Source organism: Crinia signifera, chromosome 19, assembly GCF_055691185.1.
Source record: "Crinia signifera chromosome 19, ASM5569118v1, whole genome shotgun sequence".
Taxonomy (NCBI): Eukaryota; Metazoa; Chordata; class Amphibia; order Anura; family Myobatrachidae; genus Crinia; species Crinia signifera.
This window is the reverse complement of record NC_139226.1, coordinates 39,911,499-39,924,782: the sequence shown is the minus strand read 5'-3', so window position 1 is coordinate 39,924,782 and position 13,284 is coordinate 39,911,499. Positions and strand designations below refer to the sequence as shown.

General features: G+C 45.1%; 1 long non-coding RNA gene across 1 annotated transcript in view; it reads right to left on the bottom strand.

The window, feature by feature from the left end:
- Positions 1-2,375: 2,375 nt before the first annotated feature.
- LOC146042428 (uncharacterized) overlaps positions 2,376-13,284 on the bottom strand; it is a 38,086-nt gene continuing 27,177 nt past the window's right edge. The window contains exon 3 of the long non-coding RNA XR_014463871.1: positions 2,376-2,523. This is a non-coding gene — a long non-coding RNA (uncharacterized LOC146042428). The remainder of the gene's footprint in view (positions 2,524-13,284) is intronic.

Here is a 13,284-nt window from a genome sequence, read left to right as displayed (position 1 = left end):
GTCTGAAGAACAAAATTATTATTTGAAATAAAAAAAATCATTATTTCAAACCTTGGTAATGTCTTGACTATATGTTTTCTTCATTTTACAACTCATTTGATAAATATAAGTAAATTTTTTATGTAAAATATGAAATTGTCTGGGTGACCACAAAGCACTCACCCTTCCATAAACAGTCACTCCGGTGCCTTCTGGAAAAGTAAATGCAGCATGTGTAGAAAACAGCAGCACTCAGAGACTACAATAGTGTCAAAAGATGTATTTAGATGTATTTAGATGTAAGTGCATAATGCGTCCAAGCAGTGGCGGAACTACCGAGGGTGCAGGGGGTGCAGCTGCTATGGGGCCCGGCGGCTAGGGGGGGCCCCATGGAGAGCAAGCAATCCTCTGCACCCTCCGTAGTTTCAATATTTAGTTGGAGACTCAGAGAAGCCGCCGCGGCCACTGGCCGTCTGTGCTTCACCACGCCTCCGCCACTGCAGGGCAGGTAGGGGGTGGCACCATGTACAAGGAGCCGGGTGGGGGGGTGGTGCCATGAAGAAGGAGCCAGGCGGGCGGCGGCGCAATGCAGAAGGGGGTGGCGCCGTGATGAATAGTCGGGCGGGGAGTGTAGTGGCGTGCGGTGTAAGTCTAGCGGGAGGGGGGGCAGCCCCACACAGAAGGAGCCGTGCGTGGGGTGAGAGGTGGTGCACAGTGCGGAAGAAGACGGGGTGGGAGGTGGTGCCATGTGGGAGATGATGGGCGTGTAAAGAAGCAGGAGTGACACGCACGGAGCCTCCTGGTGCCCGCCCGCTTCCTGATTGACAGATGGGCCATCCACCCACGATGCCAGCTAAGTGCCTGCCTGCGACAGAAAGCATGAGAGAAGATGGTCCTGCTGGCTGCTGCTGGTGAGATGTACTACTGTACATAAGTGTCAAATGTTTTATTTAAAAAGTTTTTGTAAATGTGTTGAATCTGTCTTATTCAAATGTAATGTTTGCTGCGATGCGGCATGCTGCGCCGGGCTGTGACTATTCACAGGCGGTGATGGGTGATCGTTCCATTAGAAACGAATGGAGCGATCACCAGTTACAAATAGTCACAGGCAGTGTTCCCTCTAAGCTGTGCGCGCGTGCGCGCGCACACAACTCGACAAGCGTGCGCACAGACATTACAACAGAGCGCACAAAGCAGCAGTGGTCCGTTTTTGCAGTTGTGGACTCAATTAATGTGTGTTTCACCCATTAAATGCATTGTATGCTGTGTTTTGAATGTTCAAATGTTTAATATCATTTTGAAGTAAAGTTAACACAAATGCTGAACGTCATTTTCCAATTATATATAAGGGACGCACAAAAATTAAAATTTCCTTCCAAAGTTGCACAGCCAAAATCTTTTGCCGCACACAGCCTTCATAAAATTAGAGGGAACATTGGTCACAGGCCGGCGCAGCATGCCGCATCGCAGCAAACATTAACATGGCTACAGTACATTGTCCTGCAGACCACACAGAGGCTTGGGGGAGCCAGCAGGGTCTGCGGGAAGCGGCTTTGCTAGGATGATGTTGCGCCAGCTGCAGACACATGGGGCTCGCTGTGCCGTGAGACTCCGCCCGCCCCTCCTCCCATTTCTCTTTAAGTTCCAGCCCTGGTGTTCTGATATTGTGTAAGGGACACTACGGTGTGTTGTATGGGGCATTGCGGTGTGTCACATAATGTTCTAGGGGCATTACGGTGTGTCGCATAATTTGTAATGGGTGTGGTATGGGGTTCCGACAGTCGGGATCCTGACAGTCATTAGCCTGACGTCGGGATCCCGACTGCCCGGACTCAGACAGCATGGCGAGCGCAACAAAGCCCTTTGCGGGCTCGCTGCGCTTGCCACGCTGCGTCTATTCTCCCACGTCGGGTAAATGACTGTCAGGATCACGACTGTCGGGACCGCGTCCAGGACCCATGTGTAATGGGCATTGCCAGGGGGGGCCCCATTATAAATTTTGCTATGGGGCCCTTAAAGTTCTAGTTACGCCCCTGCGTCCAAGTATCCTGGCTTTTTGGGGTTCACAGACCCTTTATTAAATTTTACCAATGTACCTTGATAAAAGTCCCGGTATCAGGAGGTCTGGTTGAGGGCTCTAATGGCCTGCGGGAAGAAGCTCCTTCTCATTCGCTCTGTGTTTGCCTTCAATGAGCGGTAGCGTTTCCCTGATCGCAATAGGGAGAAAAGCCATTGTTGGGATGGCAGAGGTCCTTCATTATCTTCCTGGCTTTGGTCCAGCATATATATTACCAATCCAGTAGGTGGCACCCGTCGGTTTTGATAATATACACTCCACGCAGACACCAATGTGCCAGCTTTCGGGTACTTTAATTCCCCTTCTTTAGGCAGCATACAAGAAACAAATACCATTGACACTAACAAAGTGCTCACCTTAAGTACCATACATGTGAGGCGGGCGTGCAGCTCGGAGCAGGCTCAACATCCGGACGCTGAACCGCAGAGAACTTCCAGAGTTACCCGTCAGTTACTTCCAGGCTTATACTGCCATAAAAGAACACATAAAAAAAAGACTAAAAGAACTATGATACAGATATGTACATAAATAACATCCATTATAAATATGCGGGATATATAATATTTGGTACTTATGTAATATCTGGGCTCCCGTTTTTCTTATGAGACCGCGTCCCCTCGCGGGGCTCGCTGCGCTCGCCACGCTTCGGGCACGGTGGCTCGCTGCGCTCGCCACACTATATAAAATCAACTCCATGCGTAGTTGGATAGTAGGGGTATGAAAAAATGGGGTTCATTTAACATGGGAGCCCAGATAATACATAAGTACCTAATATTTTGCATGTATTGCGGTGTCCTATATTATATAGCTATGAATGAAAGGGATGATCTCCATATTTCCATTTAGTTCCAACACATGCTACCCAGATCAATCTACATGTCAATATAACCACAATTATGAAGGAAATATATTTAAATTTAGGTGATCATTAAAGCTTTGTCCCCAGCCCACACACTGCTGCAGTGGCAGCTAGCTCTCGCCTTCCTCCACAGGCTCCAGGCTGCTCTGTCATTTATACATGACACTGCATATATACTGTAGCACAATGGGGCATTAAATGTGTATGTAACTACAGGGGGCATTAAGTATGTGGCACTACAGGGCCATTATATGTGTGGCACTATGGGGGCAGTATGATGTGTGGCACTATGGGGGCAGTATGTATGTGGCACTATTGGGGCATTGTGTGTGGCACTACAGGGGCATTATGCATGTGGCACTATGCGGGGCATAATGTATGTAGAACTAAGGGGGGCATTATATGTGGGTAACGAGCATGTAATCCCCCCCAGACAATGAGCATATATCCCCTTGCCCCTTGGGCAACAGGCATGTAGTTCCAATGGCAATGAGCATGCAACCCCCCCCCCAAGTGAAGGGGCATGTAACCCCCTGGCATGGAGCATGTAAACCCTGGCATCGAACATGTAACTCCTGACAACGAGCATGTAGGTAAGCGCACTTATATGGCATAATAAGTAATGGGCATTATGGTGTGTGGCATAATGTATAATGAGCAATATGGTGCATGGTATAATATGTAATGTATACACTTATACACCATATAAGTGTGGTGTAATGGGTAATTTGGTGTGTGGCATACTGTGTAATGGGCATTGCTGTGTGTGGAATAATGTGTAATGAGCATTACAGCATATGGTATAATGTGTAATAGGCAATTCGGTGTGGGCGTAATATGTCATGGGCATTATGGTGTGGGATGTAATAGGTAATTGGCATAACAGTGTGTGGCTTAATATGTAATTGGTATTATGGTACCTTTATGTGGCCTAATATGTAATTGGCATTATGGTGTGAAGCAAAATTGGCATAACAGTGTGAGTCGTAACATGTAATGGACATCACAGTGTGGGGCGCAACGTGTAATGGGTATTACAAAGTGTGGTATAATGTGTAAGGCATATGGTATACTATGTAATGGCTGTGTGATGTGCAATAGGTATTATGGTGTAAATTTTTGGCGCATGCCTTTGGCGCGCACTGTCGCTATTGTCAAGTCCTGGCATAATGTGTAATGGCATTATGGTGTGTGGCATTATATGTAATACTTTAAATTTTTGCAGCACTCCTTAGGTGCACACTGTCCCTGTTTATAGTATATGAGGGGGGGGGGATGATTCACTCTTAAGTGCATATACATAAATAAGTCACCTATTTATTTTGCATTTATGCCCATTAGGTCGTGATGGACACGCCCAGTAGGCGGCGATGGACACGCCCCTCCAATGGTGCACCCCCTAAAAAAATGGGCTGCGCACGCCTATGGAAGTATGGTGCATGGCCATCCTTTCTTTGAAGGCCCTGGCAGTCTTCCCTATTTAACATAACCCACATGGGCACTTCACCATATATACAACAAAGGAGCTATCACAGCCCAAAGGGTATCTAATTGGGAATCTTTCTCCTGTATAAGGATGAAAAAACCATCTGGATGTAATCATATGGCTACAGGTCGTACATCCCGTGCACTTATGCCACCCAGGACTCTTATGTTGTATCAATGGATCATATTGTGCTAGGGCAGTAATATCTGTTCGGACAAGCCAGTCCTTCAGATTCTTTCCCGTTTTATAGCTGGACATGATTTTAGTATGTTTAAATTTTGATAAATCCTTGTCTGTTGTAATCATACGCCAAAGGTGTTTCATTCGTTGTTGTATAATTTTATTGGCTACATTAAATTGTTGTACCCAATGGATAGTATTATCAGTGTTTTTTATTTACCAGAAGGCATTAAAGTTTGTTTCCTATCAATTTAATCTAATTTAGATCTAGCAGCTTTAAGAATCAGGGGTGAGTAACCACGTATCAGGAATTTTTCACACATTTCATCAAGAACTTGTTCAAGAACCACCGGGTTGCTAACAATTCTTTTAGCTCTAACAAAAACTGGGAATATGGCCGACTAGAGTACTGATTGGATGAAACTGTGTTGCGGTCAGATGGTTTTCTATCAATCTTAATTGTAACCACCATATTCATCAGCATCTGGTGTTGAAACTACAGCACTCACAGATGTCCTGCCGTTGCTGCTTGAGGAACCTGACCACCACATTGCAGCAGCAGTGCACAGTGTTCCTGTCTTTATGCTTAATGTGGTCATTTAAACATTGTGAATTTGGCTCATTCATCCTGGGGGTGGGCAAGAAAATGGAGGTGATAAAAGCCACTGACGCACTTCCCAAGGAAATAATGTTCAGGTGGTAGTAGGAGAAGTGGCCATACGTCACTATCAGCTGATAACTCAGAGCTCCTATGGTGTATCCCAGCAAGTTATATGTTCTACAAAAGATAAAGGCCTTGTCATGCTTGTCAGCTTTCGCCACATTGTATACATAAGAAAAGATGGCAACGTCACATGCAGTGACCATAGCTGAGGTAACCTGAAGGCACTGCATGGCCTGGAAACTGGACGCAAAGCACAGTAGTCCGTAGGTGATGACATGGCACAGGCCCTGATACATGATGACTGGTTTGTATCTGCAGAGGTCAATAAAGAGGAGAGCTGAGAGCTGGAGAAGCAGCAGGCTGTATGTCCATATTTGGGGGAGCTGATCCTTGACCTCTTTCATACTAAAGTTCTTGATAGGCCCAGTCATGTACTCTGTGTAGAATGGTTTTACAGGTTTTTGTAAGTCCTGCGAGTGCCACCGTCTCCCCATCCTATTTGTTGTGTTAACCAGACACTGGAAGGTACCCCAGGCTCATACTGTTCTGTGTAACTTTTGGAGTGCCGATCTCTCCCTCGCTATATACAGTATATATATGAAATAAGAACGCTGGTTGCTCTTGTATTTATTTATTATTTATTACCAGTTTCTTATATAGCGCACACAGATTCCGCAGCGCTTTACAGAGAATATTTTAACATTCACATCAGTCCCTGCCCCAGAGGAGCTTACAATCTATATTCCCTACCACATGTACACACGCACACAGACATTCTAGGGTTAATTTTGTTGGAAGTCAATTAACCTACCTGTATATTTTTGGATTGTGGGAGGAAACCGGAGTACCCGGAGGAAACCCACGCAAGCACGGGGAGAATATACAAACTCCACACGGTTAGAGCCATGGTGGGGATCAAACCCATGACCTCAGTGCTGTGAGGCAGTAATGCTAACCATTACACCATCCGTGCTGCCCTGTATGAATGGAATCTCTTCTAAACTTTTACTGTAAGTAAATTTAATCGGACAGTCCCACTCTTTAACTTCTGCAATGTGGTTACATAAGTCTGACGGGTCCCCCTTCCATATAATCAGTACATCATCGATGTATCGCTTGTAACAAAGGATCCTATCTCTCAGATCTCTGGTAAAGAATGCTTAATTTTCAATTTCGAACATATGTGTTGGCATAGGAAGGTGCCACGGGCGAACCCATCGCACAGCCACTGATGCTGCTTTGACACCGCAAAACTGGCTTTGACCAGGTATTTTAAAACGTTTCTAAAAACGGGTCTGCCAGCTAAAACCCCTTTCACACTGCATGTCTTTAAACAGTATTTCAGTGCAGTTTTTGTCCTTAAACGGTATTTCAATGCAGTTTTTGTTCCTTCACAACACTGAACCCGTTTTAACCCATAGAAAACAGTGGATGAAAAAAAAAAAACGGGTCTGAAATGGGTAGGACCCTGCTTTATTAACGTTTACAAATCAGACTGTACAAATTATCATTTTAAAACGGTAAAAAAAACTGTAAAATAACGGGGTAAAAAGTGCGGTCTGAAAGGGGCATGAATTGCCTATAATAGGCACCATTGCAGTAAAAATAATTCTGTTTAAGGATCATGTTTAACAAAGCAGAAACAAAGATACATTTGGACCTGTATATAAGGGGTTATCCTGTAAAAGTTTCTCCACTGCACATATACCACCGACATGAGGAATGCTAGAACACAAGCTAACAACGTAAAGTGTAAATAACCATCAATTGTTAGGTACATAACAGGGCCGTAACTAGGGGGGGGGCTGGGGGGTCACGCGCACCGGGCGCTGGAGGGGGGGGGGGCGCTGTCAGGTCCGGGAGACAGCCAGCGGGGTTTCGGGGACTGATGTAGCCCGAGTCCCGCTGCTTGGCCCGCCGTATTGTAACTGTGTCTGTTAGCTAACCTGTCGCTTGCGAGCGACGGGTAGCTCGCCGGGTGCTCAGTGGCTCGGCGCTTTACCTCCTGCCGGGCTACCGCTGTGTAGCGGTTCCTCGCTTGGCGGCAGGAGGTCAAATAGTGACCTCCTGCCGCCAAGCGATGACGCGCTTCCCTACGGCAGAGAGGCAGGAGGTCACTATCTGACCTCCTGCCGCCAAATGAGGGAACAGCACACAGCACAGCATACCTCCCAACGTCACGATTCCGTCGGGACAGTCCCGATTTTCGGGTCCTGTCCCGACGTCCCACCCGCGGCAGGCATTGTCCCGCTGCGGGGGGTGGCAGTTGGGAGACCCCCCAATCTAGTAGAATAGACGCTGTGCGCATGCGCACAGCGTCTATTCTCGTATGAAAATGAGGTCGCGGCTAATTAGCATAAGCCGCGCCCTCATTTGCATACGTCCCGCCCCCTATTTCATCCGGACACAAGTTGGGAGGTATGGCACAGCAGCACTTGCCTTCCCATCCCCAGCGCTAGAAATCGCGCTTTATTCCTCCTCCTTCCCTCATGTCTCATGACATGCCGTCAACGCCGCTGCTCCTCCCAATCATCTCCCTGCATCTGATAATCGATGTTTCATTTTTAAACTGTGTCTGACTCCAGCCTGCATACCTACTGATGTATAATGGATATCATGTGTGCATTGTGGCAAATGTTTAATGACTCATTAAACATGTCATATGCCACACACATGATGCCCATTATACATATGCCCCACACCTTGATTCTCATTAATAAGGAGCATCAAGGTGTGTGGCATATGTATAATGGGCATCATGTGTGTGACATATATGTTTAATGGAGCATCACGCTGTGGGGCATATGTATAATGGGCATCATGTGTGTGACAAGTTTAATGGAGCATCACGGTGTGTGTCATGTATAATGGGCATCACAGTGTGCGTCATATGTATAATGGGCATCACGGCGTGTGGCATATGTATAATGGAGCATCACGGTGTGTGTCATGTATAATGGGCATCACAGTGTGCGGCATATGTATAATGGGCATCACAGTGTGCGGCATATGTATAATGGGCATCACGGTGTGCGGCATATGTATAATGGGCATCACGGTGTGCGGCATATGTATAATGGAGCATCACGTTGTGGGGCATATGTATAATGGACATCATGTGTGTGGCATATGTATAATGAGCATCCAGGTGTGGGGCATATGTATAATGGAGCATCACGGTGCGGATCATATTTATAATGGGCATCACAGTATGCGGCATAGGTATATTGGGCATCACGGACTGCATTTTTGGGGTCATGTATATCTGGCACTGCACTATTGTGGGCATATGTGTATCACACCTCCATTTTCCATGGCCGCACCCCATGTGGCTACAGCTCTTAGAGAGCTGACCATGCCCTCATAGCGGAAAAAATGGGGGATGTAGCCTCACAGGAGTACCACGGTAGTAGGTGAACGCTCTAATTTTGGGCGCGTACGTTCGGCACGCGCAGATGTCTCCTCTCCTCTGCCTCCTCTCCTCTGCCTCCAGTGCTGGGAGTTATGTTTGTAACATATTGGACATTGCAGTGTGTGGCACATTGTATATCATTCAGGGACAGTGTTCTATCCAGTGGCAGCAGCAATTAACCATTGCTTATAATGTGTACTGGGGGGGCATTACGGTTTGTGGTGTAATGTGCTCTGGGCATTACGGTGTGTGCTGTAATGTGTACTGGGCATTACGGTGTGTGCTATAATGTGAATTGATACCACTATGTGAACACACCACTTCTCCCCCCCCCCCCCCCCCCCCCCCCAAAAAAAAAACATGCCCTAAATTTTTAGCACTGTCCCTGTGTTCAGGTTCATATAGTTTCTAGAGGGATCATTTATAAATATATAATTCATTTCAGAATACAGTGTATATATAATATATGATATATTGTCTTGTTTGTTGGTTTAATATCACCCTTCTGTTGTCTGTAAGCATATATATATATATATATATATATATTATTATTTTTTTTTGGGGGGGGGGGGGGGGCACTAAATGAATGCCTTGCCCCGGGCACCAGAAACCCTAGTTTCGGCCCTGTACATAACCAAAATCATCAAGTATTAGTAGCAACTCAGTAGTGTCTTTCAAATAGGTAGGCCGATCCTGAACACACGGTTTAAGATAATCTAAAAATTCAGCTATGTTGGTAAATAGAGAACCCCACGCCAAAATGATTGGGTGTCCTGGGGGTGAAACCATATTTTTGTGAATTTTTGGAAGCTAATATCAATAATTTGGTGATATTTGCAGCCATTATACATATGCCACACACCGTGATGCCCATTATACATATGCCACATATTGTGATGCCCATTATACTTATGCCACACACCGTGATGCCCATTATACATATGCCACACACTGTGATGCCCATTATACATATGCCACACACCGTGATGCCCATTATACATATGCCACATATTGTGATGCCCATTATACTTATGCCACACACCGTGATGCCCATTATACATATGCCACACACCGTGATGCCCATTATACATATGCCACACACTGTGGCACACATTATAAAGATGAAAGTCAATGTGAAAGAGCAAGATATAATTTAGGAAGGCCGCACTAATACAGTGTCTATCAAAAGGCAGCTACCAGTGCCAATAGAAGCACTGAACAGTGTGGCGTTCTGAGCCTGCAAAGTTTTCAACAGAACCCATGTGTGGGAAAGGTGTCCCAGAAAGGGTAATCTGTGGGTCTCCTGGACAGAAACAGCAGGGTCTCACCTTTTCAAAATGGCTACTGCAGCAGCAGGACACCGGAGCCCAGTCCTCGCCCAAAGTTCCTCTGGTAGCCTCCATTGATCAGGTGCCAGGACTCAGCAGCAGGAGGCGGGTCAGTAGTCCCCAGCCGGCGCTTCTGCGGGCCCGACTACAGCAGCGGGGATCAACTATAAAGAGTGGGAGCTAGCTCTGCTCCCTCCAGCGGGCAGGCAACGCCCCCACTCTGTTCCACTCTGTTCCCTTCCAGTTGGCAGCGCAGCTTGCGTGCTGGCTTAGCGCTTCCCTTGCGCACTTCTGTGTTTTCACTCTCCACACACTGACTGGTTTAGACGTGTGTCTAAAGGTCGACCTGCATTTAGGTAGACATGCATTTAGGTCGACATGACTGAAGGTCGACATGACTTAGGTCGACAGGGTCATTAGGTTGACTTTTATAAGGTCGACATGGTCATTAGGTCGACATGGGGAAGGTTGACAGGCAAAATGTCGACATGGGGTCATTTGACTGTTTTATGAGTCGACATGTGCCGACAGGCGGTATTTCATGCCCTACCATCCACTAGGGCGTGGTGGGAGAATAAAATAGTGTGCACAGCGAGGCACCGTGCCCGAAGCATGGCGAGCGGATGCGGTGCTATGTTGACTGTGTCGACGCTTGAACAAATGAAAAAAAAATAATAATAATTCAACCTCCCCATGTCTACTTTTTTCAATGTCGACCTAATGACCCTGTCGACCTTATACCTGTCGACCTAATGACCCTGTCGACATAACCCATGTCGACCTAATGACCCCGTCGACCTAACCCATGTCCGACCTTCAGTTAGATCGACCTAAATGCAAGTCGACCTAATGGTGTAGACCTAATGCTTGTAGACCTAAATGCAGTCTGACGAATGATCCCATTCCGTTAGTAAATATCCCAAATAGAAATTATGAAGTAACATCACACAGACACATTATTTGTATTAATTCTCCATAACAGCCCAGCCAGGCCCAAGCTGTCATTATGACATCACAATAGAGCTAAGGCTGATGTGATGTCATAGGTTCCGAATGCCTCTTTAGAAAGGTAGTTTTGAAGGAGTAAGAAGCAAATTATTTCTGTGCTAGAAATTTTTTTCTGTGCTAGAAAATTAATTTGAAGAGTTTTCAATATCATTTCATGATATGGCATCGCCATTATATCCCGCAGTAGGTAAGTGGGCACAGCAGTTATTTCATTTATTTAGGCTTTACACGACAGAAATCATTTTATTTGTCAAATAGTGACTGACGCATTACACCACAGCTGATGTCAGGACACAAAGTCATATAATACACAATAACACAGATCACACAGCACTACATCAGTCATAACTGGGCACACACTATGCAATATTACTAATCTATGTGCATTATAACTATATTATTAAAATATTATCGTGCATATCATTAACAATGCACATTGCCATTGGTTCTCCCCTGTCATCAAATCTGACCAATATCATAAGTGACTGTGAGGTAAATTTATTAAGATCTAATGGGTATGAATGCCCTCATTCGTACCCATTCTATATAAAATACGTCTAGGGCCCAATGCCCGGCTGATTTACATATGTATATAAGGCAAGGTCAGACGAATTTGGCTGTTACGAATGCATACGCCATTGACAGAACACAGCCGTAAGTGGCCATAGCGTTCTATGTGATCGGCAAATTTACAGTCATTCATACTGGTGAGTTTGGATACGAATTCACCAGTAAATACGAATGTTAAATAGACCAAGTTTTTGGTGGTATTTGGCTGAAGCCTGCACAGATCAGTCAGATCTGTGCAATGCTTCTCAGTGTAAAAAAATAGAATAAATCAGTGGTTCCCAAACTGTGTGCCGTGGCTCCCTGGGGTGCCTCGGGACAATTGCAGGGGTGCCCTCGGTTGGTGGTCCAGGACCAACTCAAATTATTAATGGTTTATTTTTTATGAGTAAAACCAGTGCTGGTGGCTGACAATCATAAAATGTGTACAAACAGAAGCAAATCCTGCCCTTTAACACATAACTGACCCTAAGAATCGCATATAAACCCAATCTAAGTAAAAAAAAAATTGGCCTAGGGGTGCCGTGAAAAAAATTCTGATACTCTAGGGTGCCGTGATTCAAAATAGATTGGGAACCCCTGGAATAAATCATTTAAAAAAAAAACATTGTGGCGTCCCCCCACCCGGCTATAACCAGCCACGGGGTGACCTCAGTGATTGCTACTACAACTACATCTGAATTAGCCCCAATGATTGTCCATCCAATCTGCTACTTAATAACACATTTGTAAAACTAGGACATTACTGTGCATCCTAATCTGCAGAGTACGAGCCCCTGTAGTAGACATCATATACATTAAGGGTGACACTGATAGTAAATATCCAAAATAGAAATAACAAAGTAACATCACACTGATACATTATTTGTATTGCTGCACAAATTCTCCATAACAGTCCCAGCCACGCCTTAGCTGTCATTATGACATCACAATAGAGCTAAGGCTGATGTGATGTCATAGGTTCCAAATGCCTCTTTAGAAAGGTAGTTTTGAAGGAGTAAGAAGCAAATTATTTCTGTGCTAGAAATTTTTTTCTGTGCTAGAAAATAAATTTGAAGCGTTTTCAATATCATTTCATGATATGGCATCGCCATTATATCCCGCAGTAGGTAAGTGGGCACATCAGTTATTTCATTTATTTAGGCTTTACACGACAGAAATCATTTTATTTGCCAAATAGTGACTGACGCATTACACCACAGCTGATGTCAGGACACAAAGTCATATAATACACAATAACACAGATCACACAGCACTACATCAGTCATAACTGGGCACACACTATGCAATATTACTAATCTATGTGCATTATAACTATATTATTAAAAATATTATCGTGCATATCAACAATGCACATTGCCATTGGTTCTCCCCTGTCATCAAATCTGACCTATATCATCAGTGACTGTGAGGTAAATTTACTAAGATCTAATGGGTATGAATGCCCTCATTCGTACCCATTCTATATAAAATACGTCTGGGGCCCAATGCCCGGCTGATTTACATATGTATATAAGGCAAGGTCAGACGAATTTGGCTGTTACGAATGCATACGCCATTGACAGAACACGGCCGTATGTGGCCATAGCGTTCTATGTGATCGGCAAATTTACAGTCATTCATACTGGTGAGTTTGGATACGAATTCACCAGTAAATACGAATGTTAAATAGACCAAGTTGTTGGTGGTATCTGGCTGAAGCCTGAACAGATCAGTCAGATCCG